The sequence below is a fragment of the Akebia trifoliata genome, chromosome 15 (assembly GCF_017979445.1).
Source record: "Akebia trifoliata isolate Shusen 1 chromosome 15, ASM1797944v1, whole genome shotgun sequence".
Taxonomy (NCBI): domain Eukaryota; kingdom Viridiplantae; phylum Streptophyta; class Magnoliopsida; order Ranunculales; family Lardizabalaceae; genus Akebia; species Akebia trifoliata.
The window spans coordinates 4,925,671-4,949,214 of NC_141389.1; the positions used below are offsets into that span (position 1 = coordinate 4,925,671).

A 23,544-nucleotide genomic window follows, 5' to 3' on the forward strand; every position below is an offset into this window, starting at 1 on the left:
TTGAAGGCGATGTATGTTTTTCTTTGAGAATAGACCTGCAAAAATATCTCATGCCTCTTTTGGTATTTTTCGCATCTGAAATACTAATTAGCATGTCATCATCCATGAATTGCTTCAGTGTATAGAGATCTCTATTAGCCTTGGCGTTCCACTTTGTCTTCGATGTAGGGTCTTCTGGCAGCACCGTGTCGTATGCACAAATCATATCTAAGACTCGTGACCCATCAGTACGACTCCTTACATGATTTCCATAAATCATAGTTGGAGTTGTTGAATTTTCACGAAAACGAGAAACCCGAGTCACTGGTCATCTTATTCTTCAATAAAATTGTTACATAATTGTGCCGAAAAATTTCTCCCAATGAATTGTCCTACTCTAATACCAATTGTTAAGATTTCTACACTGTGGAATTGACATGTTCTTGAGCTTTTATTATTGTGAACACATAAAACAAAGAGAAGCACATCACATGCTACATCACACGTAAAAGATAAAGGAGAGAAGTTGAGAAAGAACAATAAAATAATATAAAACTTTATTCTCTCTAAGGCAAAATTCAACACATACTAACTCACGGCTATGTGTTTCTTTATATAGAAACCAAATTAAACTCCTAACTTAACTAGAATTTTTAAAATAATCTTATTCTGGTAAAAGCAATCCTAATCTAACTTCAAAGTTTAATCTAATCTAGGAATCATTCCACCGATCCAATAGTTGTAGGTCAGTGATGATTCTAAACTTCTATTCTTTTGGGGTATGTATTATTATACCCTATTATTACTTGTCTGCTTGTAGGGCTACATAAAGATCATATTGGACCTTTGAAAAAACGAAACAGCAAAGAGAATAAAAATCGCATCAACATAAGGATTTACGTGATTTGGCAATATGCCCACCACCACAGATTAGATAAAAACAATTACTATTTTTCATCAGAGTTTTACAGACCTAGAGATCTCTATTTATATAATTGTGAGTTGCTAAAAGATGTTTATCTCCCAAAGAATTAGAAATCCCCAAAAATAAAAATAAAAAACCTTCAGAAAATATTACATAATTGCCTTTTTCGTAACCCTAATTTTTTTGGTTAGGATACTCCACCCCTGAGAGGCATTCACCCCTTCACCCTTGCCCGCTGACTGAGCAGCGGGACTCCCAACAGGGGCCACTCCCCACTACAACCCGCGACTCAGCGTACCATCAACATAATACAAGCCATTTTAAGGCGAGTTATAGTTGTTCCTCCCATGATGATGATGATATATTAGAAGAAAGTGATCTTCTTTGACATCATTAGCCATACTAAAGGGAATGCATGTAGTTGTACTTTTTGCAATTTTTTTGTTTTTAACTGATAGACATACATGGCCAGACATACACTGACATCAATTAAAAAAATAAAGCCTCATATTTAATTACAAATGATATAATTAGAGAGCTGTTATTGCCACACCAATTTTTACTAATGCCACATCAATTCCTATGTAAATCACCAAAGACTTGCACACTTGGTGTGGCGTTAGTTACACTCTATAATAAACTGTGATTTAACCCCATGGGTTTTGGTGAATTTTTGAGAAAGCATTGTTGTCAAGCTGATGACATCACCCTTGACCTCAATCTTCAACTTCTTGAAGAAAACCAAATCCATTGTGTTCTATTTCCATAAAATCTTATCTATTTCGTGAGATTTGAAGATTGAAGAAGTTAGGATCTAAAAGTTGAAGATTAGGATAAAAAAGTTTGATGTTGAAGATGATTGATTTTGGATAGAAAAATAAGGGTTTTCTCTTAGAAATTAAAAATTATGGCAGTTTAGGAAATTTTCTCATAAGGGTATGTACATAGGGGTGGAGCTACATAGAGATAAGTGGGGGCTATAAAAACTCGTGATAAGCCCTCTTCCTTTTCTTTTAATTTTAGATATACTCCCTATGATTTTTAGACTAACCACATAATTGAATTTTTTAAAATAGATTTATCGAGTAAACCTCTCTGATGCAATTTTAATACAAAAACTCCCTTACTTTGTCAAGTTAGTTATCGAACAAACCTTACTTTATGAATTGGGATAGCATGACTAATTTAGTAGGATTTCAAATCTTACAAACTGTCGTTGGATCCACATGGATTATCAAATTGGCAATCAAACACTACAAATTTCTAGATTTCATGGAAAAAACTCGTATTCAAAAGGAAAAAAATTCTAAAACAAAAATTCTTTTTGGGCTTGATCGAAGGTGTTGAAAATGGACAACTGCAAAACTCCCAAACTTAAAACTAAAATTCAATCATGAAAATTAATTATTTTTTTCAAAGTTCTTAGAATTTTGTCCTTTATAACCCTGTTGTATTAGATTAGGTCATATCTTTAGATGCTACAAATTGATGCGGTTAGGATTCCCTAGAGTGTATGTTAAATAACAAACTAACCGTCAATTTGAATTTTATGACGTGGAACCCCACTCCAAGGTTTGGTGGGTAACAAATTTGATAAAGTAACGTTTCTTGGAGTTGTCATAACTCGATAGGAGATTTTGTAATAAAAATGCAATAGTTAGGTCAACCGAGTAAATCTCTCCTGCTTAAAAAATTAAAGTCAGCGATTAACCCCCCTCATTTTTTATTGATATTAGATACATCCCTTGTGTTTTTCACAATAACCCCATACATATTCCTTACTGGGCATTCAACTTTATAAAAAAAATGGTGATTTAGCCCCCTCACGGTTTGATCGATATTAGAGAGACCCATTTGCTTTTCAAATTGACGATATGCAAGCTTGGCCTCGATCTTGTGTGACTATATCAATGGAAAATGATTTTAAGTGCCCTCACCTTCAACTTCTATTCAACTTTTTGAAAAAAGAAAGTGATTTAGGCCCTCGTCTTTTGATCGATTTGTGTTTCTTGCAGGGATCCCATTGAACTTTAAATTTTTTTAGTGATTTAGCTCCTCATCCCGTGCTATATGTTAAAAATACCCTTGTATTTCAATCTGACGACATGCATCCATTGGCCTTGATCTTCCTAAACTACTTATGAGCCCTCACCTTCAACCGTTATTTAGTCTCAAGAACACATAGTAACAAAGTTCGGATTCAGTAATTATTTGGAGGGGATTTAAATTTAGTTAATTTGGATGTTTTTGAATTTCTTTTCAAAATTTATCTCTTTTAACTCTCTACAAATCTTTTCTTATTCGAGATTTTAATGTTGAAGAAAATAAAATTTTAAGATATTAAGGATAAAACTAAGAGTTTTTTTTTTTTTTATAAATACAAATACTTATATTTATGGTTTTAGATAGAATCTTCTGCCACTCTTATGGATATTATTGGTCAACAATCATTTGTTGTGACGAACCCAACATTTGCATAGAAGGAAATCAAGTTTATCGGTTAATAATTGTTAGACTTAACTGTTGTTAATACTGATTCTGATTATGTGTTGTTGAAACAATAGATTATAACCAATAGTATAATGTAAATAACACGAAGAAATTAGAAGAACATATAGGTGACTGAGGCATGGAGAAGTCGTTGTCCCTAAAACCAATTTCGCCCTCTTAGGAATGAATCCTCAATGCAATCGGTCTTAGACGTCTGGTTTCCAAAATTCAACAGTCATTATCTGCTAACCATGCACTCTGAAATAGCAGGTCTACAACGAACTCAATTAAATCGAACTGTGTACAAGCAGCAAGATTGTGTATCGGAGAGAAGAAGAGAGATCAGAAAGTTTTGTATATATTTCAAATATTAAGACACAATCTATTTTTATAAGCAGTAGGCCCAACGGTTCACAGTAGTAATTGTAGATATGTTGTTTTGGCCTTAATTAGCCCGTTTCTGAATATTAGAGAAATCAAACAATCAACACATGAACTCGTAGCGGTTGAGATGGAAAGAAGTAATGGCACAAATCAACAGTAGAGATAAAATAAAAATTTAGCAAAAGTGAGCCTTTCACAAGCACCCATGTGAGACTTAAATTTTGAGATTTGCACCCCACCTCGGAGATCCACGTCATAATCAAATAACTCTATTGAGTATTTGGCTTGACTCAACCCACTTGATATGGTAAGTTTGTCCTATCAACTTCTAGGGTTGAGTTGTCTCACATTCCAAACAAGTCGAGTCAACTAGACAAGTTTTAAAACTATGTTAAAACTCACTCTCTTTTTGTTATTTTCATAGGTGCAATCAATTGTAAAATTCATTTTTCCATAGAATTCATTTTTTCCTAACAGATTTTCCAACGAATTCCCATTCAATATTTATATACAAACTTGCACATATTCAAGGGTAAAGAAAGAATTCCATGGAAAATGAATTTCACCATTGATTGCTAAGAAAATATTTTTTTTTAAATATTCATTTTGGGGGTGAAGATAATCATTCTTCATGGTGTAAGGTGGGGAAAAGTTTTTCCTCCAAAGGTGAAAAATACTTCAGATGGAAAAACTGAATTCGATCTAGTGAAAATGCACAATCATACACCTGAAAATTGTAGTCTCGAGGAAAAATTATTTTCAATTACATTTTCAACATGCAATAATTCATAATCTTAGTCTCTCGTAAAAGACTGAGGTCAAGGAGTATGTCATCAGTTTGAAAAGATGGTAGCTAAAAATAATTACCCACACATGGAGGGGTGTATGTTATAAATAATTCCTCTCTTTTGGCGTGATATCTCACATTTTAGGTTTAAAATAAGGTGAAAGTTGACTCCTGTTTGGCTCTTTGACACACGTTTGGCTCAAAACCTAAAATCCATCCCTTTCACACACTCATCTCCCCTGCCTATAAAACGCTACCCATTATTGCATTTTTTTTCTCTCACTCAAAATAAAATTCTATTACTCATGTAAATTTTAAGAAAATTAAAATAAAATATCTCTATTTTCTTAGGGAATCGATAAGGTATTTTTGCGATTATTCGAGATTCCACGCAGATGTCGCTCTCTTGTACTTTCGCTGCTATGTCAATCTATGCCACCGAGGTATTTCATGTTTCTGTGGAATGCAAGAATCAAATAATTTTCTCTCAAATTCATCTTTTTTAATTCCGTATGGTACAATTTAAGTTAAAACCACTCAAATATTTTTTATTTTATTTTATCGGTAAGTCTATTTTTAATGAGTCCAGTAACTCAATGCCGACGGGATTTGAACCCAGATCTTTGATAGCATCACCCAAAGACTTTGCCAACAAAAAAACAAACAAATGTTGTTGTTTTTTTTTAATTTTACAATAATTTATAATATTTAACTTGTTATAGATTTTCTACAAAGTGTTATCTAATCGAGTTTGGGTAGGTGCAGGATAAGTGTAATGCCTCACTGAGAAAGGAGAGTATTAAATTAGAGAGCGAATCGAAGGAAATGAAGTTGATGAAAATGACGAATGAGGAGAAAGAGAATAATAGCTCGAAGTTGAGAACGCAAGATAGGAATTTACAAAACAGTCGACCATGGTTTGCACTAGAGTTTGATGGGTTGAATTGTTTTGAGACATTGGTTTCTCATTAAATTTTGTTATCATGTTCCATGTTTTTTAATCTCATTTTTGTTGAATATAAATACTTATAGGGTATTATTAATGTGTGCCCTTAGGGCACATGTTAAAGTGCAATAAATACACTTTGGAAATTGGATTTTGTATTGAAAATGCCCTTAAAATTTTATTTTTTATTAATATACCCTCACATTCCAATTTCCAAAGTGTATTAATTGCACTTTAACGTGTGCCCTAAGGGCACATGTTAACAAAATCCAAACTTATAATGTATTTTAATCATTTTTTCCCTTTAAGAACACGTTTATTAAGGTCTTGTCATGATCTTTTACAAATTTTAATTATGTCTATTTCAATATTGGAAGGGAAATTCCTATGAATTGAAACCAATGCATATATGATGCTAAGGATTGCAACTTTCTCTTTTAAGGCTATGTTTGTATTGAGAGAAGTGGAGAGGAGAGAAACTCAATTTCTCTCCTCCATGTTTAGATTGATGGGAGAAATTAAAAGTTGGGACAGTTTTGGAATTTTGAAATATCATAAAAAAATTTAGGGGCAGAATTGGAATTGTAAAATATTTTATAAGGGTTTCTCTCTATTTCTCTCCTCTTCTCTCTACTTTTGGAGAAAAAGAAAACTAACATTTTTTTCTCTCCAACTCTTTTCTCTTCTCTCCTCACTTAACAATCCAAACAGAGCAGCAGATTATTTAGCGAAATTGGAGGCTGTTTCGAATAGTCTTTTTATATTTCATGATAGTTCTAATGTTCCTCAAGATCTTCTAAGAATTTTTGAAAAAGATCTATTTTGTATTTACACACATTGGTAGTGTTTTCTTAATGGAGAGGTCCCTTCAACCTCAGCTTGCCAATTAAAAAAAAAAAAAAACAATCCAAAGAAGATAAATGGAGAGAAACTCATTTATTTTCTCTTCTCTTCTCTCCATTTCTCTCAATCCAAAAATAGTATAAGAGTCTTTCTCATTTTTTAGTTCTTTATTTATTTATTTTTACGTGTCTTCCTTGTATTCGACTTAACGGGTTGGGTTGCAGTGACTCAAGAAGAATGACTCGTGAGAAAATACATGATCCCAACCGTTTAGACACAAAATCGAACAATTGAGATTTATGCGTATGTTAATAATACATATTTCAGAGGATAAATCTCAACCATTGAATTTTGTGTTTAAATGATTGGGATCATGTGTTTTCTCATGAGTCAAGGAACCTAACCCATAACCAAATAGCTTCATTCTTGATCCACCTTTCCAAGTAGCTAAACCAAAACCATTGCATATAATGGATTTGATTTAAGATACATTGGTACCCCCACATCCCTAAAATAGGACATGGATCGGTTTTGGATGGTATAAATAAGTCCATGTAGGTACTATACCAAATAGGGCATGATTCATATTTAGGGCCCTATTAACAACCCTAGGCCTAGACTAGTTATGAACGGCCGCATTACCTCTTTGACAACTATTAATAGGCTTTTCATTCCAAGCTAACACAATATAAAAAAAAAGCTTATATTTGACAGCCCAAGATAGTCGAATTTCATAAAATTTGATGGACCAAAGTGTCAAATTTTTCATTGTTAATTTTTTTTTTTTTTTGACGAACCGAAATCGTTAAATTAATGGAGGATGAGAGACATTTGGTGGCTCTAAGCCGTTGAATTGGGGATCATCAAAAATTTCAACTCCCATAGGCCGTCAAAATTCACTTTCTAAAATTTGTGGGCTTTGGTCCGTCGAATTTTCTTTGTCAAAATTTTCAGTTTTCACATAGTGTAAGAGATTATATCTCATCCTTTTCCATTCAGATTATACAATACTCTAGTATTTTGTAGTCTTATACGTATAATTACATATGTTTTTTTTCCCGTTTAGTATATACTTCTTTGTGGGGCATACATAAATATCATTTTTTCGATGTTCCAATCCATCTATATAGTGTGTTTTTCTTACTATGACATGAAAAATCAAGGGTATATTACCATTTCGTGAGTTGAATATGAAGAAATTTTGAATTACGCTCACTGTTCATTTTAATTCCTAACACATAAAAGGTCAGATTGCAGGTTTTAAAGTAGCGAGATCGCTTTCGTCACTTTGAAAAAAAAAATTAAAAAAAATTAGTTACCTCATTACTTTAAACAAGCGAGTTGTCATATTGAAAAACCTGCGATCTCACTCTTCATGTTTTGGGAATTAAAACAAGCAGTTAACCAAAATAAGAATTTCTTTAAAAGTTGATCATGTTTTGGGAAATTTCTCAAAAAATCAATCCTTCCTAACATTACTATTGTATGGAATTTTAAACATCCTATGTTGGAAGTTCCAATAGTTGTCACCGTTCTATATATCTTGTGATCTCGATCCCTAAGTAGAATTACAAAAAGGGAGTAAAAATAGATCAATTCTATTTCCTAAGCAACGATCAAATGCTACATTAGAAAAGAAATCAATTCAATGCAAAGGTGTTGGTCATTAGTAAAGTGAAATGGTCATGTATAACACTCTTGAGGTCCATTAATTCCATGAATGTTTAGCTTAGTCTTTCTCAAAAATAGACTACTTGATTGGTAATATCTAGTTGTTGGACTTCTATAAATATTTCTATGTAGAAAACTTATGGGAAAATTGAAAGTAATAATCAAAATAGAAAATCACATATTAAAAATAAATAAAGCATGACACCGACGTTACATGATTCGTCAAGATTGCTTACGTCTAGGGACGAATGATGAATTCCTCTAATTATTAATGTGGAAACCATGATCACAATCACTCGATCTTTCTTCCTCTCCAAAAAATTGAAAAATCCCTCAAATGAGTTTTCCATAACAAAACCATCATGAACCCAACGATAAAGACAAGAATGTCCTCCCTAAGAAAGAGATGATCGGATGATGACATTATTTTGGATATGTTCAACATGTGAATAATCCAACGGTGTAGACCTAGGGAAATTTGTTCCCCATGATGACAACTTAGCTCTAACACTTCAATTGTAACTATATTATCTAGAGGTAACAATTTTAGCAAGACTGGGTTCGATTTGAGCCTAATATATGTTTGGTTCATAATAGTGTCAGTCTATCTAACCCATTTACTAAATAGGTCATGTCTAGGTCAGTGATGTCGGCCTACTTGTCTGTTTTTATTTCATTAACGTAGTGTTTTCGGCCTAATTAGTACAATTCGACTCGTATATAACTCATTTAAATCATGAAACATAGGAGATATCTCAAATATCAGTAGTTACTTAAAAATTTTAAAATTTCACATTTTTGCTAGAATTTCATAGGACTTTTACGCATATATTTTCATAATACATTTTTTTGTGAGGATGATCTCTATGATGCAAAGATCATACTTACAAAAAGCAACCCAATTTGAAAGTTCTAAACCCATCAAAAGTGGTTTACAAATTATTAGTAAAAATTGACAGTCCACTGCTCTAATCACTTTTGATGTAGTTAGAAGGTTCAGATTGTGCTGATTTTTTTTTAGGATGATCTTCTCATCATATAGATCATCCTCAAAAAATCAATTCAATCCAAAACTTTTAACTGATATTGGACAAATCGTTGGTTCCCTAACATTGGCTATCGAACCTGACTTATATATATAGGTCTTATTCAACATACAACGTTTGTCTTATATGGATTAGCAATTTTGGAATGGGTTGATTTTTTTTTTTTTTTGGTCAAAGATGATCTCTATAGTGAGGAGATCATCTTCACAAAAGTCAGTCCAATCTGAAATTTTTAATCCTATCAAAAGTAATTTAAAATCTTGGACCGTCCATTTTTTATCGTTAATTTGTAAATCACTTTTGATGGAGTTAGAAATTTCAGATTGGACTGATTTTTATGAGGATGATCTCCTCTCCATAAAGATCATCCTCACAAAAATATCAGCCTAATCCAAAGCTTTTAAGCTGTATAGGACAAACTTTGTCTCCCAATCCAAAATATGGGTTAGAGGTTTTGGATTGAGATGGTGGAGGTGGCCAGAAGGGTAGGTGCCGCATCAAAGTTTACTGGAAGTGGAGGAGCTGTTATTGCCTTGTGTCCCGATGGGCCCTCGCAAGTGAAGCTTCTCGAGGATGCTTGTTGGAAGGCAGGTTTTATAGCTGAGTCTGTGACAGTTGCACCGTCTTTTCTAAATGATGTGGGTCTCAAAACCCTATCTTCTAAATAAGTAAATATGTCTAGAGCAAGGGACTTGTCCTGCTCCTGACACTTACCTATCAGTTTTGCTAAAATATTGTCTCCACTGAAGATGGAGAGGTCGAACATGGAACTTTCCATTGTTTTCTTCAAAATTTGAGAACCTAATTTAGAAAAATAAAATGAAATTTAAGTTAGTATTTGTTCAGTCGCCTTGTTCTCAATCTGGTTGGTTTAGGTGAAGTTGAATGTGGTGGAGACAAAGATTAGAGATGGTGAGACTGTGAGGTGGAGGTTGATACAGAGGGCCCATGAAAATGCCCTTGAAATAATAAGGGGATTTAAAGAAAGATTTTAAAAATGGAGAAATGATGGTTTATTGACTTCTTGCATCTCAAAACTCTCAGAGTGGAGAAGTGGCGAAGAAGAACTAAGTATAAACCCTAACAATTAGTCTCAGCCATTATGATGAAAATTACTTTTATTTTGAAAAACAGAATCTCAAAATTGCCTAATAAAGTTGTCTCAAATCAGTGAATTTTCAAATTACAATTTGTTGAAGTGTATGATACGTTAGTGTAACTGTGAAAGAATTTTTCTTTCCCAAAATTGTATATATAAAAGGTTAAGTTTTACGTTATTAGGTAAGATTTTAAATCTTACTGAGGGTCGTTGAATTCACCTTGTGACGTTTTAAAACATGATCCGATGCCACATGAATGTAGAGAAAAAATTTCTATGAACTATAATTTTTTTTTTTTTTAAGATTATTTTCACAGTTAAATATTAAATTTTAATTTGGTAATTTAGAAGCCGTTCATTTTCAAAACCTTGGATCAAACCCCAATTATTTTATTTTATTTTTTGAAACTGAGTTTTACCATGAAGTCTAGAGGGATGTGGTGTTGGATTACCAATTTGATAATCAATTCTGTTCAACTACACTTTGTAAGATTTCTCTCTATATAATTATTTATTGAGGGCCACACACTGGCTACACTAGGGCTGGTTCGGGTTGGGCTGATTTTGGGTTTTATAAAAAATTAAAATTTTGCCTTTTTTGAAATCATTGGCAGCAAACTATTGATTATTTTTCATCAAGATAGGGGTAGAATATCTATCTTATTGAAAAATAATTAGAGAGGAAACTAGATCATTATTTATAGTTTATTTGATTTATCTTTTCGTATAAAATCATATAACCAGGGTTGTATATAAAGTATAAATCTAATCTCTACTACACAAGTACACTAAGAGAAGTCAAAGAAGACTCATCCCTTTAAGTGGAAATAAGGTCAAATCAAGAACAAGATAGGGTTTGGATAAGAAAGGAAAGAAAAGTCTTCTCTCTATCTCTCTCTCTCTCTCCCCCCTCCCACCCCAAAAAAAAAACACCCTTCTTCTACTTCTCCCTTATTTTGTTTTTTTTACTTTTTTTTTTTTTTTTTCCTTTCATTTCAAGAAAACTTCCTCTACTTCCGATATATTGGGATCTAGCTCGATCAAAAGGGTAGAGGTTGAGGAGTTTTTCAAAACAAAACACTTTTAAAATCTCTACACTAATGCACACACCACAAAAATTTCAAGACTAAGGCCTTGGGCCCTTGACTAAAATGTCCACACTTTTTTCAAAATTTATTCGAAGGTATGTACCATAGAAGGGTCTCTTTTTCAATAAGGGAGTCCTCTTTGATTTAAATCGAAATCAAAATCCCTCATACTTGAGGGCACAAAATCGATTTTTCTGACCTTATTTATTTATTTTTAATAGATCAAATTTGAGGTTATCACTAATAGTGGAGGGAGTAGGGTGCCTAACACCTTCCCTACTCCCTAATATGGACCCCCTTACTTAGATTTAGGGTGGACCTTATTTGTATGAGAGTCACTAACAAAAAAAAAAATTCAAAAATATTTTTCGGGCGACAATTCACCTTTTTTCCAAAAAGAATGGTGACGACTCCAAAGCCTAAGTTGGAGAGATTTTCAAAAACAAGAATCTCATGTCTACAGTACTCTTCAATACTTAATTATGACGCAACTTGATATATCTTTCTTTGTGAATACTACTTGCCAATTTATGGCCAAGCCTACTATAGGTCACTATCAAGTTGTCAAACGAATTCTCCGTATGTTAGTAGTACAATAACTTTTGATTTTCGGATACTTGCTAAGAATACACTTGATCTATATGCTTTTTCAGATGCCGACTAGGCAAAATGTTCTACTACTTGACATTCAACAACGAGATTTTGTACTTTTCGTGGCTCCAATTCCTTGTCTTGGAGTGCCAAGAACCAATCTACGGTTGCTCGGTCCACCGCTGAAACTGAGTACCGAGCTATGGCATCTTCCACTATTGAGTTGACGTGACTTTATTTTATTCTTCGTGATATTGTCATCGTGTTATCTCAGCCAACTACTTTTTTGTGATAATATTAATGCTTTCTACATGACAGTCAATCCTGTTTTTTACGCTCGCTCAAAATATATTGAAATTGATTATCATACAAGAGAAGGTTACCCTTATATTGCTTGTAACATGATTTGTTACTTCCAAGAACCAACTTACAGATATTTTCACCAAGCCTCTACCTAGAGATATATATTGTGATTTAAGAATCAAACTGGGTTTATATATTGCCCTTAACCCAGTTTGAGGGGGTGTAAGAATGCCTCATAGCCGTTAGATGCACGGTATCACTCTAAGATGTGTGAGACATGCAATACTCTAACAAATACTTGCTACCCACGAGATATGAAGAGCCAAAACAACGGAAGTCGATGAATTACCATGCTCCTCTCTAGAAGGAGATGTGGGTTGGATAGAATTGTAAAGATCTAGGATAGAGTTATAAATATCTAAAATTACTTTTGGATAATGTTGTAAAGAGCTAAAAATGCTCTCTTGTAAATCAATATATATTATAATAATATACTCTTCTCTGTAACGATCTCGACAGAGAGAATTTAATCTTATTAGCTCCGCCATGTCTCACAGAACAGAACTTTCGACTTTCGACTCGTCTCCGCCATGTCTCTTCTGAATAGAATCTCTTTAGGTAAATCTCGCACACACACACACACACACTCTCTCTCTCTCTCTCTCTCTATATATATATATATATATATCTCTCTCCCTCTTGTTCCTATTTTCTGGGGTGGGGAGATCGCTGGGCATTTGTATCTGAGTGGCGACTGCTATGGAAAGGGCTGTAGAGGCTGACCCCCCAACTGGTCCAGCCAGAGAGGGACCCCATGCTCAGTTTGTAGAGGCTTCGCATCAGCCAAGACACACGCTAGGGCCCGACAGGAAAGGCAACCACAAGATGTTTGTTGAAAGGTCTCCAAGAGAAGGTGCTAGAGGTAGAAAGGGAACAGCAAGCACAGTGGGCAACACTGGATTCAGGGGGCCTATTGGGGGAGCTACCAAGCCCTGGAGCAAGTTATTCAGCTCGACAGCTTCAACTAAGAGCCTGAAAGAAATCCCTTTCTTTGAGCATTCAAGAGAAGGGAAGGACATCCTAATAGATTGCCCAGATGAGGTCCTAGAGGAAGGGGTTTCCAAATGGGACAAATGCTTGATTGGGCACTTCTTCAATGCCAAAATTCCATACATGTTGGTCAAGAATGCAGTTAGCTCCCTATGGAAGGTGAATAGGGCTTTTGAAGTTTTCTCAGATGACAATAGGTTGTTTTTCTTCAAATTTGGAGAGGAGGAGGACCTTGTTGGGGTGCTGGACAAAGGCCCATGGTTTGTAGGAGGGAAGCTCATGGTGGTCAAACACTGGGACACCACAGTGGAACTGGAAAAAAAAGAAGAGGCATCAATTCCCTTATGGATTAAGCTGTACAATTTGCCGAAGCAGTTCTGGACTACTAGAGGGCTGGGGTATGTGGCTAGTAGAGTGGGGAAGCCGCTGTATATGGACAATGCTACAGATGAAGGCAACAGACTATCCTTTGCTAGGATTTATGTCGAAGTTAAGGTAAATTCTGAACTTCCCCGAGTGCTTAAAGTTAAGATTAACGAAGTCCTCAAGACTGATGTGAGAGTCGAGTATGAGTGGTACCCCCCAAGATGCAGCACTTGCTCAACTTTTGGGCACTCAAATACTAAATGCACCCAAACTAAAAAACCTTCACAGGCTAATGCTAATAAGGTTAATGATCGCAGTGAGGTAGATGATGCAGAAGGTGGAGTGGAAGCCTGTGCTCCTCATGTCGATAAGGAGGGTTGGGCTGAAGTCTTTCACCAAAGGAAGAGGTCTAACAGGAACATTGGGATAGTTATCAAGGAAGGCCAGCTGGAGAAAGAGCTAGAAACTACTGTCTCCCAGTCAGAGGGTGATGTGGATGCTTCTGAAGATGAGGATATGGAATGGAATGAGGTGGAGGAAGGAGAGGGATCCAAAGATCTTGAATTTTCTGAAGGCTGTGTGCACAACGAACCTCCCAATTCAGTTCTTAAGTCCCTCACTAATATTGTTGCAGGTAGTGGTGGTCGCACAGGCCCTCCAAAGAAGAGGAAGAAGAAGAACAAAAGCAGCCCCAATGCCAACAGATTCCAAGTTTTTGCTGATGCCATTCCTGAATCAGTAGTAGGGGTTGGCAAAGCCAATGACAAGCTTAAGTCCTACCCAGAGAAGGGGTCTTCTTCCGGCTCCATTGACTCTTCCTTTGATAGAAGCAGAGGCAAGTGCACTCCTCCAAGTACAGCTGGGCACGAACAGAGGCCTAAGGGCAATCCTGAGGTTAAATGCAAGAATCAAAAGGAGTTACAGCTTACTCTGAGGTAGTAACAGGGGCAGGGGGACTTCTGTGATTATTTCCCAATGATTCTAGCAACTTGGAACATAAGGGGTCTTAATGACCCCGCTAAACATAGGGAGGTCAGGGACCTCATCAAGGTGAAGAAGTTGTCGATTATTGGGTTAGTAGAGACAAAGGTGAACAGTCAGAATGCTGATAGAGTGATGAGGAGGGTTTGTCCTTCTTGGATAAGGCTCGATAATTATGACACGGTCATGAATGGCAGGATATGGATTTGTTGGGACCCTCTGGAGGTTAATGTTCTTCTAGTAAGTAAAACTGAGCAAAGAATCCATGTTTTTGTTAACTCCAAAACAAATAAGGATTTTTTCTTAACAGTGGTCTATGAGGGCAATTCTATAGTGGAGAGAAGAAAGTTATGGGATGAGATTACCGAATCAGCTAGTGTTATTAGAATGTCGTGGGTCTTTTCAGGAGACTTCAATTGTGTCAAGAACCAGTTTGAAAAGGTGGGTGGTAGGAGGATCAATCTTACAGCTACGAAAGAATTTTTTGAGTGTTTATCCTGTAGTTACCTTATGGATATCAAAGCCTTTGGGGCCAGATTTACCTGGAATAACAAAAAAGAGTATGGGAGGATTTGGTGCAAGCTCGACAGAATTTTGGTGAACTCAGAGTGGGTGGACTCCTTTAATGAGGCTGAAGGGTTATTTCTCCCGAGTGGTCTCTTGGATCACAACCCTTGTATTGTTACCTTAGGGCTTGGTTTCACAGAGAGAAAAACGCCTTTCAGATTTTTCAATCACTGGGCCAAAGATCGAGACTTTTCTGAGGTGGTTAGAGTTGCCTGGACCTCGAGGTTTCAGGGCCACCCGCTGTTCAAATTCATAATGAAGCTCAAAGCTGTTAAGGCTGGGCTACGAGTGTGGAATTTGGAGAAACGATCTTACAGTAACCTGGTTCATTATGGAGTGCGTAGCAGACTCGCTTTGGTCCAAGTCACTTGTCAGGCTAATCCTAGATTTAGCTCTACTACCTACGAGGAAAGGAGGCTAGCGAGGGGGTATGCTCAAACTCTAAAGATTCTAGAGTCGGAACTCCAACAGAAGTCCAGGGTCAACTGGCTCAAACTGGGAGATAGAAATAGTGCTTTCTTCCACCATGCTCTTAAAGCTAGGAGATCGAGGAATTTGATCAGGACTATTACTGGGAGGGATGGTAGGACGCTCACAGATCATATGGAAATTGATGAAGAAGTAGTCGGTTATTATAAAAGTTTCTTGGGGGCCGCCAACCACCCTTGCTCTTTCAGCGGGTGGGATAAGCTTGCTTTTGCCAACCACCTTGAAAGAGGTGACCAAGAAGCCCTCGCTAGTGATGTCCAAAATAGTGAAATCCATAGTGCTCTCTTCAGTATGGACCCCTTCAAAGCCCCAGGGTCGGTTGGTTTTAATGCGTGTTTCTTTCAAAAGGCTTAGGACATCATTAAAGTAGACCTGTTGGATGCTGTTAAGTACTTTTTCAAAAGTGGCAACCTCCTTAAGGATTGTAATGCCACAGCTATATCCTTGATCCCTAAGGTAGACTTACCTTCAGGACTAGCTGACTTTAGAACGATCTCTTGTTGTAATGTCATTTATAAGATTATTTCTAAAATCCTTACTAACAGAATCAGACAGGTGACACACAAGTTGGTAGGCTTGAACCAATCAACTTTCATCAAAGGCCGCAGCATTTCAGATAACATTCTCTTGGCTCATGAATTGGTTAGGAATTATCATAGGAAGAACTCTAGCCCGAAAGAAGCTGTCAAAGTTGATTTGAGGAAAACTTATGATATTGTGGAGTGGGAAGCTGTTGTTGGTAGCCTTAAGGCGTTCAAATTTCCTCAAAGGTTCATAGATTGGATTTTCAAGTGCATCTCTAGTGCTTTTTACACTATTTCGCTCAATGGCTCCTTTGTTGGATGGTTTGAGGGTAAAAGAGGTATTAGACAAGGGGACCCTCTTTCCCCATACCTCTTTGTTCTCATCATGGAAGCGTTTAATCCTTTGTTTCAAGAGAAAGTAACGGAATGGCATTTTCTTTTTCACCCTAGGTGCAAAAGCCAGAATATCACCCACCTTTGCTTCGCCGATGATCTGTTGATTTTTTCCAAGGGGAATCGATCCAGTAATTTAGCCATTCGAGCAGTGGTAAAGGACTTATTTGCTCTTACTGGGCTAAAGGTCAATCTTGATAAGAGCTCCTTATTCATGGTGGGCCATGACCGGGTGAGCCTTGAGGAAGCTGTGACAACTCTTGGTGTCAGAAGAGGCAATTTGCGCGTGAGGTATTTGGGTCTTCCTTTACTATCTTCAAGGCTTTCTTACAGAGATTGTCTCCCCCTCGTAGATAAAATGTCCAAAAGGATTCTTTCGTGGAAGGGAAGGTTTCTTTCTTATGCAGGGAGACTCGAGCTTGTGAAATCAGTTCTTCTTAGTATCAAGGTGTATTGGTGCAATTGTTTTGTTCTCCCTTCCAAGGTGGTGAAGGAGCTAGAAAGGGTTTGTACTCGGTTCTTATGGTCTGGGCTAGAAATGCAGAGTAACAACAGGGCGGTCAGTTGGGAGGAAGTTTGCAAGCCTTTCAAGATGGGAGGGTTAGGTGTGGTGAGCATTTCCAAGTGGAACTCTTCTGCCATTGCCCGCTTTGCTTGGAAGATTGCCTCAAACGAGAGCTCTCTTTGGTTGAACTGGGTTAGAAAACACTTAATCAAGGGCAAGAGTTTTTGGACTATGAAGATCCCGAGAGAAGCTTCATGGAGTTGGAGAAAAATCTTGAAGGCTAGGCAGTTAGCATTGAGTAACACAATTCATCTTATAGGTAATGGCTCATCCACCTATCTTTGGAATGACCCGTGGCACCCCCTGGGGATTCTTAATACCTATTTTCCTCAAGAACTCATCAATGACTCTAGAATTGGGCCGAAGGCTAAGGTTTCAGCCATCATTAGACATGGTAATTGGAGGCTTCCAAGGGGAAGAGGAGATCTCATGCATGATATTATCCAGCTCCTTCCCCAAGTCCCCATTTTGGGAAGGTCCTCAGATAAAGTGGTTTGGAAAGGCCGTTCGGATGGTACCTTCTCGGTGAATTCAGTGGTTAGATCATTGCTTGCTTCTACACCTTTTACTCCTATCAGTTGGGTTCACCTAGTTTGGAGCAAGAACAAGATTCTTAGACATAGTTTCATCGCGTGGTTAGCTTTCAAAGGGAAACTTAAGACCTTGATCAAGCTAAAGGAGTGGGGTCTCATCAATGAAGCTAAGTGTAGCTTGTGTGGAGTGCAAGATGAGGATTCAAACCATATTTTTTGGGGTTGCCCGTTTTCGAGGTGGGTATGGAATGGTATTCTCATGAAATGTCTCTGCGAAGAGCCTCTGGTACTTGGGTTGAAGAGATTGATTGGGTGGTTGAAAACTTTAAAGGAAAGTCGATTATTCAAAGGGTGAAGCAAGTGGCTTTATGTGCCTTTATTTACCACATTTGGAGGGAGCGCTGCAATAGAATTTATCAAAATAAATGCCTTGATCCGGATTTGATTATTCGCAAGATTGTTGAAGATATTAGGATCAACTTCGAGGGATTTCTAGAAGATATTGAAGACTCTGATGTGAATCGTGCCTTCACTCATGCATGGGGCCTTCAAGCTAGTTTTATCCACAAGCCAAGAAGGTATTGCACTTGGCTTAAGCCAGATAGAGGCATTTGGGCCATTAACTCAGATAGTTCCTTCACCACTAGTAGAGGAGGGTTTGGTGCAATCATTAGGAACAGTGAAGGAGAAGTGTTGGCAGCTATTGCAGGTTGTGAAGTCCCGATTTTTGTCATTTACCATGAACTCCGAGGCATTCTCCATGGGATCAAGTTAGCAATCTCCAAAGGTTGCTCAAAGATTCAAATCCAATCCAATTCCTTGCAAGCTATCCAAGTCTTAAAGGGTATGTGGAACCCCCCATGAAGTGTTCTTCACATAGTCCTTGATATAAGGAACTTGCTCCACAGTTTAAGCAAAGTCTCTTTCTTCCACGTCTTTAGAAAGGCCAACAAGGCTGCCGATATGCTAGCTTCCTATCAGAATAACTTTGGTTGTACTGAATTAGATTGTGGGTTGCTTTCAAGTGACCTTGTTTCTGTTATTTATCAGGATGCCTGTGGTATCTCGTTCCCTCGTTTGTAGTTGGTCTGGGTCTGCCTTAACCCTGTTGACCTTTCAAAAAAAAAATACTCTTCTCTGTATGTACAAAAATAGAGAGAGAGAGAGAGAGAGAGAGAATCCTTTTTACAAATCAAATTTCTTCTTAGATTTAATAGAGAAAATTTGGTGGGGCCACTTCTATTTTCTACAACCAAGCAAAACACAAAACGTAGAAGTGCGAAAAACTGCAGGCATTTTTGCAGCCTTTCGCTCGTGGTTGCAAACAAGCACGGCCATAATGTTTTATAATATTGATGTTATAATTGACTAATGTTGAAGTGACCTCAAGGTTGGATCTCACATCGCATACCCTGACATGAAAGTATAATGGGAACCATATATGCTTTTCCCGCGATACAAGTGAAAAAACATCTATGATTCCAATCCACTTTCATTTCAAGATGTGTGATAAGAAATCCAATCTTGAGATCACTCCAACACGACTCATTATAATTTGAGCCAACCCTTTGTAATGTTTGAAGAGTGTGTCTTGCTATTTAATTGGAGTGTGATAAATATTTTAAGAAAATAGAGTATAATAGTAAAAATTGGGGTGCCAATAACAATTCTCAAAGAAAAATTTCAAACCACATTCTTGACCAAATACAAACAAAAATTAGTGGTGTCTGTGGAGGTCAATTTTGTGATAGATCGGCCTCTATCACGATTTCAACATTCAATCTATAAAATAATAATAAAAATATGAAAATAATAGGGAAGACAAAGATTTTTTACATGGTTCAGCAAACGTGCTTATGTGCATGGGCTCGGGGAGCTGTTTCATAAGATCTCACGGTTACATAGTCTTCTCTTCCCTTTTTCCTTCTCTCCCTTCCTCTACCTTCTTCATCTCTTTAGAATGGCCTCAAGGCCTTTAAATAGAAAACCCTAATTAGAGTCTTAACCGTAATTAAGTTTCAATTGACCACATTGCCCCTATCCAAATTAATAATTACATAAAAAAGAGAAAAATTCTTTTAAATTGAAAATTTACCTTAATAAGGTAGAATACTATTCAAATCATGTGTCTACAGCAGGATATGTGTTGATAGTGTAGATGAATAAATAGGGTGAGAGACGATTTTATCCCTCCACATACCCCCCTTTCGAAGGTGAAGATCGATGTATCGAGATCTGCCTTCAAGAAATACTTCTGACTTTATTGAGTACCATCAAACTAGTATGATTATTGATTTCCTAAGCTTATTTTTTACAAATTTGATATTTAACTAGGTTGAGCTCCCATCATAAGTACATGTTTTAATAATAGAATTGACTGCAAACTGAGTTTGATTTTCGTAATGAATCAAAACTTTGACAAATAATAGAAGAACCGATCGAAATTCCAGAATGATTCAAGACTTTGATAAATAATAGAAGAACTAACCGAAATCCTAGATCGGGTTTGGATCGCAAAACGATCCAAGACTTTGATAAATAACATCAAAACCAACTAAAATTCTAGATTGGGCTTGGATCCTAGAATGATCGATGACTTAGATAATAGAAGAATTGACCGAAGTCCCAGATCGGATTTGGATCCCAAAATGATTCAAGATTTTGATAAACAATAGAATAATCAACCACCTTATAGAGTGATGACCTTATTTGAATTTCACATCACTCACCTCATAGAGTGATGCTTGAGTCTTAAATGAACCAATGACCTTATTCGGATTTCGCATCACTTACCTTATAGAGTGATGCTTGGGTCCAAGAGGAACCGATGACCTTATTCGGATTTCACATCACTCACCTCATAGAGTGACGCTCGGGTCCTAAATGAACCAATGACCTTATTCAGATTTTGCATCACTCACCTCATAGAGTGATGCTCGGGTCCAAAAGGAATCGATGACCTTATTTAGTTTTCACATTACTTACCTCATAGAGTAATGCTCGGGTCTAGGAGGAACCGGGTGTAGGAGGAACCGACCTTCTCGTCTTATTTGATTTTTGCATCATTCACCTCATAGAGTGATGCTCGGATCCAAGAGCAATTGACTTTTTAACCTTACAAAAAATTGTTGAATCGACCTGAAAAACTGGCAATAGGGTACTCCCATCTTCTTTCTTGAACTAGAATCAACCTGTCTTGGTTATTTGAAAACGGCCTGAATCTGGGAGCCATTAAAACCATTTGGACATGGTGAACCTGGTTGCATCATTAAAAATCTGGCGAACTCTCCACCCCTTTGATACCAAAAAGATCTCTGGTTTCTTTGCTTTGCTCGGTATGTTAACATTTGAAGTTGCATTGGCATCAGCTACTGCTTTTACTGTAACCAACTTTGCATTCCTAACATCCTATGAATTAAAAGGAACCAACAGGCAATGTCTAAGAATTCTCAATACGGGTTGTAAGAGCTCCCAAGGCAATGGAATTCTCGCTCTTTTAGAAACCCCAATTTGGCAAATTCTTCCCCAATCCTAAATTCATTCATTGCTTCTACCAATTCCTCAATTTCATGATCCTCTCCAAAGTCCCTAATCTCATATGCATGCACATTTATATTAATATTGCCATCAACATCAAATTCATTCCTACAAGAACAATCCCTCCAGAATTTGAAAATAAATTTCCATTCAGTCTGCTAAAACATTCGCAGAAGACCAAGAAAAGGTCAGTTCTTGCTCTAAGTTGGGAAAAATCCATGAAAGGTTTGTCTGAACTCTCTTCTATTTGTTCTTCTTCATTGGAATTCGGGTATTGGGTGGTATTGCGTTGGTGAATGATTCGTCCAGCAATGAAGATGTTGAAGAGAACGATGGCTGCGACACCAACAAAGAAGAAGAAAAAAAAAGATTACGAAAGTCATGACGCTCCCTCTGAGGATGAAAGAGAGGAGTTTAGTGCTTGGTTTTGATAGTGTGTATCGTGGGCCCATAAAGATTTGATGAGCTTTGGTTGTTGTTGATAATGGTGGTGGTAGGGGAGGAGATAAATCGAAGACAATGTTGTAGTTGATCACATGATTGAACGACACTTCCATATTTGATGAAAAAATAAAATAAACGGAGACTATTAAACGAAGAGAAAGGTTTTTTTTTTATCTTTTTTTTCCTTTCCAATAACCCCCTTCGCAGCACCTCACGACCTTTTTTTTTTTTTTTTAACATTGTGAATCCGTGATCCCCATTTATGCATGAACCTATTTGCAAATTTTTCAAATCGGTCGTACTAATCTTGGGACAGCGCCTAATCCTCCAATCTTTGATTGAAATCTCAATTGTATTATGTGATTTTTCGTTAGTGTTCTTGATTCTATCCCACGGATGACGCTAATTGTAGAGGCCGATTTTGTGATAGATTAGCCTCGATTATGATTTCGACATTCAATTTACAAAATAATAACAAAAACATAAAAATAATAGGAAAGATAAAGATTTTTTACGTGATTCGGCAAACGTGTTTACGTCCACGGGCTCGAGGAGCTGTTTTACTAAAGATCTCACAGTTACATAGTCTCCTCCTCCCCTTTTTTCCTTCTCTCTCTTCTTCTACTTTCTTCCTCTCTTTACAATGACCTTAAGACTTTTAAATAGAAAAACCCTAATTAGAGTCTTAATCCTAATTAAGTTACAATTGACTATATTGCCGCTATTCAAATTAATAATTACATAAAAAAAGAGAATAATCATTTTAAATTGAGATTGTTCCTTAATAAGATAGAATACTCTTCAAATAATACCACATGTCTGCATTGGGATGCGTGTTAATAGTGTAGATGAATGAATCAGATGAGAGATGATTTTATCTCTTTACAGTGTCAATGAATAGTCGAAACTCCGAATCCGGTTCAAATTCAAAAAATATTATTTGAAATTTTCAGATCTTGGACTCGAATTCGGATAAATTTATTTATTGAAAATCTTATTGGATACGGATTCAAATATTGATTTATCAAATTCGGTAACATCCGATTCGAACTAATATATACATATTATATTATATAATATAATAATATCTAATATAAAATCTTAAAAGATTTCTTTCCTCTACATGGATCTCCCCTTCGTTTAGATTTGGTGAATGTGAAAGCCACCATCTCCATCAAGCCATCATCTTCTCCGGGGATTTTCATTATTTTTTCCAGCAAGTTCCATCATCTTCTCCAACGAGCTCCATTTAACGGGAAACCCTCTCGTTCTCTCATCCAGATTCGAACTCAACTTTCTCCTCTTGAAACCCTAAGCCCCTTTTGTAGAAAATCTCATTTTTTTTAATTTAAAAATTAATTTTCTTCTATTTCCCCTCAAAATCTTATTTTTTCCTTGAGGGTTTAAGGTTGAAGTAAATTGAACACTAAAAGTGGTAGATGACGATTTTGAAGATGAAAGGGGTGAATTTATTTTTATTTAGAAAACTAAAAATCAAAGTTTTTATCTATGGTTGAAGTGAGGGCATTTTTCATTTTTGAACTTTCCCCAAAAAATCCTATCCTACTTTGATGGTTGGAACAGATAAAAGTATTTGAAGATTACATGTTCTATCGTGGAGTCGTGCTCGGGTGACACTTTTGGGGTGACAAACGTTACATTTTGACGTGGTGGTGTGCACATAAGCGTAGATACTTTTACTCGTATCTCAAGGAAATAATCTACGATTACACGTCAAAATGTCATTTTTGTCACCCAAAAAATGTTACTCCAGCATTAGTGTTTATTGAAAGAAAATCAAGGGTTTTTGGTCGAAATTGGGATCGGTCTCCTTGTTAAACGAATCTCATATAATATCCGATATAATAATCGGATTCGAATTTGATTACAGAATATCCATCGGATTCGAATATCATATTTTGTTTGGGATTCGGATTCGGATA

General features: G+C 36.4%; 1 long non-coding RNA gene across 1 annotated transcript; it reads left to right on the forward strand.

The window, feature by feature from the left end:
- The first annotated feature begins 4,824 nt into the window (after positions 1-4,824).
- LOC147384040 (uncharacterized) lies at positions 4,825-5,571 on the forward strand. Its single transcript, XR_015172429.1, has 2 exons — positions 4,825-5,008; positions 5,325-5,571. It is a non-coding gene; the product is annotated as an uncharacterized LOC147384040 (long non-coding RNA).
- The last annotated feature ends 17,973 nt before the right edge of the window (positions 5,572-23,544 follow it).